At 41.0% G+C, this 6208-nt stretch overlaps 1 protein-coding gene across 4 annotated transcripts in view; it reads left to right on the top strand.

Annotated features, from left to right (window-relative positions):
• Positions 1-718: 718 nt before the first annotated feature.
• TNFRSF19 (TNF receptor superfamily member 19) overlaps positions 719-6208 on the top strand; it is a 54547-nt gene continuing 49057 nt past the window's right edge. Inside the window, exon 1 of one of the 4 annotated variants that reach the window (XM_085216152.1) lies at positions 719-1264. The gene's annotated coding sequence lies outside the window, so the exon portion shown is untranslated. Of the gene's footprint in view, positions 1265-5612; positions 5809-5833; positions 6203-6208 lie in introns of those variants that run through there. The other 3 variants (XM_085216153.1, XM_085216151.1, XM_085216154.1) reach the window with 3 other exon arrangements.

Here is a 6208-nt window from a genome sequence, read left to right as displayed (position 1 = left end):
GATGTCTGCCAATAGCTTTTTATTCCCTCAAGGTCTCCTTCTGCTGACAGCAAATGGTGACCAACTTGAATCTATCTCACTTTAAAAAAAAAAAGCACTTTCACACCGAAAAGCTACTGAGAGTTAATTACAGTAGCTTTATGGCTCATTTCTGTAAAGGAATCATAAGCCACTGATGAACCAAGCTGAAATAAATGATTTGCAAAGGCCACACAGTAAGCAGCAGTGAATACACAAACCAGGGAGTAAGAGCATGCTCTATTGTGCTTGCTTTTGCCAATGCAAAATCAAAACCAAAGTAAAACACCAATTCCAGTGCACAAAACACACCGCTTCCTCCTCTGCAAACCTCTACAAAGAGATAAGCAGAAGAAGCTTTCTGTCATCTGTTACAGCTGCCTAGCAAACTGACCTACATGTTTGACTTCCAGAACTTAATGAAAAATTGTAATTTCCTGTTGCAGACAAAATTATAAAGCATCTTTTTGAGAAATCCTTATAGCTCCACTATTCTGCCTTCTTGGGAGGAAACTTTAACGTAATGCAAACTTTGAAGTGAGCCTTGGGTTTGTCACAATGGACTAACCCGATTAGAAATCATGCAAACTCTCGCTGCTCTTTAGTTGAATTCCCCCACAGGCTGTATTATAGCTCTCTAACCAGTCCCACAGCATTGAATGATGTCATGGGATCTGCAGCTCAGTGAGATGAAAGGGATAAAGCGGAACCCGCTGGCACTGGGGAAAGCTTCCAACACACAATCCACAACACAGCTTGGGAACTCAAAAAAGCTACAGATCCAGCCACTCAACTCCAAGCATGTCAGAATCATGTGCATTCTCCCAGCACAAGAAAGGAAAAGGGGGAAAGAAACCAGTGATCAATTTTTAACAAAAGAACTAGAGTACTGAAAGGCAGAGTTTAACAGCACAGCTACCTGCTGGAAAGAAGAAAAAAAAAAGAAAAAAAGAGAGTTCTTTTTCTTCTCTAAAGCACTGCCTTTGATGTATGGCAACTGATCACTGATCAGATTACAGGCACTTGGTCTCAGTGCTCGTCTGCCTTTGATCTGCATGGTTAATTTTATTTTCCCGGATTTGGAGTTTCGTCTGGGCTTGTGCTGACATACTTCTTTTTTTTTTTTTTCTTTCTTTCTTTTTTTTTTTTTTTTTTAAGGAGGCAAAGGCATTTAATACAGAAGCTCTGGCAGTGTGAAATTAAGTTGCAGAAAGCCTGGGCACTCGAAGACTTCATCATAAAACAGGTACTGGATTTTGTACTTCTTTTGCAGTTTTCTTTTTGCAAGACTTTAAGAGATTTTAAAGTTCACATAAGCAGTAATACTGCACAGCACTGAGTGTACATAGTTTAAAATATATAACTTATGTGCCATTTCTATTTGTAACTTTTGAAGAACTACATTTTTTAAAAAGTATCTAGAATATACAGGCAGTTGAAAACTGAAGCTAAATCAAATTTGTTTCAGTATTGATGGGTGTATAATACTTCTGTGTGCACTGCTCATTTCAGCTGTCTGTAGTTTTGTAAAGTGATATTTGAATACGAGCATTACAGGACTTGGAGGGATGTTTATTTTCTAAGAAAAGACCAGCAGTATTTCCTACACATTTTGTATTCATTCCTCTCTGTGTATTTGTTAAAGGCTGCCTTCTTCGAGCAACACTTTTCATCCTACTGGTTGCACACTGGAGATTAAAAGGTGTCCTCTTTCACCAGTTATTAGAACTGTATTTATAAATATCACATCCTTATATACAAAAATGGAGTTTTTTTCAAATTTCAACATAAAAGAGGTGTTGGTTCAACTATTAAATACAAAAAGAAATCTTGATAACAAAATTAACATTTTAACATGATGATAGATGTTTCTTTATGGCATATTAATAAGGATATTAAAGAAATCTTTAGCTTATCTAGAGCAAACACCTGATTTTGCAGAACTCCAGGAAATTTTTCCTACTATTTCAGTGAAACAGTTTCACTTCACAATATTTTACATTGTTCCTCAAATTCATATTACAAATATGTACTCTAAGAAAATAGAAGACAAGTACTTCAGAAATTCACTGTAAAGAATCATTAGAAGAATTGGAATTATTCACTGTACATTGGCCCTTTAAGGGGCAGAATTTTTATGAGTATGGGCCAAATCTGTGAGTGGTTCTATGTCTGTAGCAGGATTATTTGAAAATAAGACTTGAGTTTCTTCTGCAGGTTTTTAAAGATAATTTAGATTTTCAGAAGAACTTAGAACCCATAATTGGCGCCAGACTTGCAAAGAAGTTCCACATTCCAGATAGTGAGCTCTCTGAACATCAGGTCTTAATGGTGGATAGTGAGTTCTCCTGAAACACTGACTTCAAATATCTGTGCTTAAATCTAAACTTAGATGTGTGTAAGACTTAAGTACATTTTTTTAATTAACAAAATGCAAGTAAAAGTAAGCAAACTAGTAGCTATTAAGCACTACTATGATACCATTCTTTGGGGGATTTCAGTCCAGGACCCTCAGGATGTTCATATTTCATGTATATTTCCATATACACTACAGTAACATGCAAAATCAAATTTTCACAGTCTGCTCACATATGAATAGAATTAAGTTATCAGCACTTCCAGATGATTGTAGCCATCTTTCATTAGTTCATTAGTCAGAAAACTTTGATTCATTCGAATTATAAGTATATTTGTATATATAAATTTAAAATTTACTTAATATCAAGAGATAATATGCCAGACACAGATTAAGACCAGGCCTGACTTGGTATCATTTACTTTTCTACACCACTAATTAATTCATATTCTAACTTAACAAGTCAATTACACTCTCAGGAAAGTAATTAGCACTGCATGAATAAGTGTATATAGCTGTCAAGGAAGAATATTGTTGAAGGCTTAGCCAAAGCAAAGTTTAGAATTTTTCTTTGAGGATGTACCAAAGCATGTTCCTGTAACCGTGAAAAGACAGTTTCAAACATTAATTTTGTTAACCAGCCCTATACTTTGCTGATGAGCTTCTTCACCTTTCCAACCTTCTCTTGCTTGCTGCTTGTGCTCTAACATGTACATTTATTTTCTGAGAAAAAGTGACTCTAAACCTTACCTTGCTGTAGAGAAAGAAGGGGGAAAACAAACAAACAAACAAACAACAACAACAACAAAAAAACAGCAAAACATAGTGAAGGGATTCTTTTAGTTTTCCTCAGGAGTCAAAATAGCTACAAGTCAAATACATTTAAATTATCTCTGTAAGGATCTGACCCTACAATCACACAGATGAATAAAGCAGCTCACAAAAGTAACACTGCTAATGAGATAGGTTACATTGGTAGCCTTAAACATTAACATATTTGCAATTTCAGGCCCTGGAACTGCATTTAAGATTTTTTTTTTTTTTTTTTTCATTATGTAAAAAGTCCCCACAGATGGGCGTTAACCTATTTAAACTGAAAAATATCTTTCTTTGTCTGTCTGTGAGACTGAAATGAAAGCAGAGTGGGATATATTTTGGGGGGGGCATGGGCAGGGAGCAGGGGATTTTCAGCATTTTTGTTGTTTTAAAAAACAGCTCTCTGACAGTTCAATTTTTCATTGATCTGACTTTTACAGATTAAATAATAATAATTCTTGGCACTTATGACTGTGTATACAAAGTGCTGTATAAACATTAATTAATCCTCTGGCTTAAATCTTCAGAAAGAAAAGGTTCAAGCAAATCAGAGTAGTCTGTAATTTATTTATTAAAAAAGCATGTGCAATTTCTGATTATAAATAGAGCCATTTCCAAACAGTGTGTCTTAGATAACATCATAAACATACTTTAAGATTTGTAACAGTTAAGAGTATCAAAAGACATTGTACAGATATACTGACATCAGTTTCCAGCAGCTGTCATAACAAGAGTAGATCTATCTCACAGTTGACTGGGGGAGCTGTGTTAGCATTTGAGATATGGAGATAACAACTTCCTATTGCTGTACAATTTCTTCTTCCACATCAGATATGTCACGTAACTTAGTCTTATCAAAGCGGTCAACTGAAAACTACTTTCCAAATACTACTTCTTTGCTTTCTCTACTGAGAATCTCTCTGCTGACTTCCATTTCTACAGAAGAAATATCCTAATTTAAAAAGAAGGCCTGCAATGGATGGGGAATTAACCCATCCATTTTCATTTACATGGTCCAACAGGGACTTAAACACACTTAAATATTCCAGACTCCATCACCCTCATTGTTCTTAATTCAACACAGAAGTTAAGCTCTGTGTGATGAAAAAGTCTTAACGCTTCTTTCTGTGGTAGTCCTCAGTGTTCAGACAATGTTTTAAGAGCTCTGGGATGTTTTAATACACTCGTGTAACTATATGCCTTTAAAACGAGCACCTGAAACACAGAGTGACTCCAACAAGAACTCGTGCAGTGTATTTTACAGGTGTCCACACAAAACCTAACATTCAAAGCAGCTGCCTGTAAATACCAAGAGGATGCAGAGAGCCCAATGCTGCACAGCAGCTGCCAGGCACAACAGATGCACCGCCGCTGCTGTAATGTGCCATTCCTTGCAGACATTCCAGCCTTTCACAGAGCTCCTTCTGGCAGCAGGCCTGAAACAGAACTCGTCTTTGCAGGCCCTTTAAAAGATAATTAAATAAAAAGCCCTGTGAATTCTGAGTTAGCTCTTTTTTTCCTCTAATTGAGAACAACTCATTTTGTTGCAACCATTTATCTTTTCGCAAGCAACTTGCTGTATTACAACAAGCACTACTTGTTTTATAGAAGTCCACGTAGCAGGCAAATTCCAAAACTTTATCTCTGTGAGAAGCTCCCAAAAATGGTTTATTTGAAAACACTTTCTTGCCAAGTGTATCTGATTGTTCACCATCTCCATGCCCTATCTCACTTCCCAGTGTATCCACAGTACTGCTTGGACTGTGATGGTAGCATTAATCAAAGTTAATGGTCGTAGCATTAATCTCTTAATTCAAAGTTGAAACTCCTGATCTGAATTCCTTGCAAGATTGTGTCACTGAGATTGGTTTTTACAAAAGCTGGAGCAGCCCAGCTCCTAATTCACCATACAAGTGGCAGTAAGTCACATCTTTTCTAGTGAATATGAACAATTCCTTCTCTGTGAAGGGCTGGGTTTCTGAGTTTGTGCTTGGCGTTACGCCACAGCTTGGCTGCCTACAGAATGGCAAAATATTTCAGACTTTGAGCTAGCAGGAAAGAAAACCCCACCTAAACGCTGTGGGGAGAACTTCACAGGGAATCACCAGAGGACCTCTGTAGCCACAGGCGGTGCCTGGCTGCGTACAGCCCAGCTGCTCCATGCAACAAGGAGCCGAGCAGTGCTTAGGACTGATCCTGAGGTGAAGAGCTTCCAAGCTATTTTTTTGTTTGTTTGTTTTGTTTTTCCCCCTCGATGCCTGGTAACAGCACCAGCACATCATCGAGGCGGGAGCACGGCTCCGCCCGCTCTGTGAGGCAGCGGCAGCTATCGGCAGCACGCGACACCCGCCTAACGCGACCCCGCCGCCTCCACTGCCGCCGCCGCCGCCTCGCCCGCGCGGCCCCGCCTCAGCGGGAGCGCGCGCCTGCTCGCCGCGGGGCACGTGTGGCCGCTGATTGGCTGCCCGCGGTCACCTGAGCCGGGCCCCCCGTCCGGTCAGGGAGGGAGGGGAGCGGCGCCGCGTTGCCTCGGCGACGGAGCGAGAGGACGGGAGGGAGGGCGCGGGCTCCGGGTAGAGGCTCACCGGCAGCAAGCAAGCAAGCAAGCAGGCAGGCAGGTGGGTCTGTGCGAGCCGTGTCTCACCGTCTGGAGGAGCGGGAGAGAGGCTGCCAGGCGAGGCGAGGCGAGGCGCCGCAGTTCCCGGGAGCCTCCCCTGGGAGCTTTCCCCGGAGGAGCAAAGGGAGGGGAGGCGCGGCGGGAGGGGGGCGGCTCTCGGACTGCCCGCTGGTCAGCGGCGCTGATACGCGGCTGGCACCGCGAACGGCTTCGGAGCTGGAGTGAAAGCAGGAGCTAGGCACCTTCCTCTGGGCTGCAAACGGGATGGAAAGGAGCGATTATGGCTCTGTTGAAAAGCCATAATCGTTTGGTTGTTTAACTTCCTTTCGTGATGTCTGTCTCCATCGGTCTGACCTCGGGCTGAGCGCAGGACCTGATACCCTTGACAAATCTCGGTACCT

The sequence above is a fragment of the Meleagris gallopavo genome, chromosome 1, assembly GCF_905368555.1.
Source record: "Meleagris gallopavo chromosome 1, MGAL_WU_HG_1.1, whole genome shotgun sequence".
Classification (NCBI taxonomy): Eukaryota; Metazoa; Chordata; class Aves; order Galliformes; family Phasianidae; genus Meleagris; species Meleagris gallopavo.
The sequence above is the reverse complement of the archived record's forward strand: the minus strand, read 5'-3'. Positions and strand labels throughout refer to the sequence as shown.